We start from the raw sequence: 434 nt of genomic DNA, 5'->3' as shown, positions 1-434 counted from the left end.
GGAATGTGCTGGGCACCAGGGTGCCCAGGGCTGGAGGTGAGGGGAGAAGAGCAGGGCTAGTTCTCTCCCTCACAAGGCTGGGGCTTTGCTTTTGCAGTGCCCTCCTGCAGCCCTCTGCAGCCAGCTGCAGGGTGGGACAAAAAGTGGGGACAACAGCCTGGACCCCACTGCATCACTCCCAAATTCCCAGGCTGACAGGTGAAGACCCTGCATGTCCCCGCTCACCCGCTCGCATGGGGGTGCCCACTGCTGCCCATGGCAGTGAGAGCCACTGCCTTTCCCCATGCCCGCCCTGTGCCCCAGGACCCCAGGCTTACCCCGTGGTGATGGCGGTGGTGGTCGTGATGGTGTTGGTGTGGATGCTCTGTCACAGCAGTGGAGATCCAGGGGATGAGGATGGCTGGGGGAGCTGCCAGGGGAGCTGATACGGCTGC

This window comes from Egretta garzetta, unplaced genomic scaffold (genome assembly GCF_000687185.1).
Source record: "Egretta garzetta isolate BGI_Z169 unplaced genomic scaffold, ASM68718v1 scaffold34, whole genome shotgun sequence".
Taxonomy (NCBI): domain Eukaryota; kingdom Metazoa; phylum Chordata; class Aves; order Pelecaniformes; family Ardeidae; genus Egretta; species Egretta garzetta.
The sequence above is the reverse complement of the archived record's forward strand: the minus strand, read 5'-3'. Positions refer to the sequence as shown.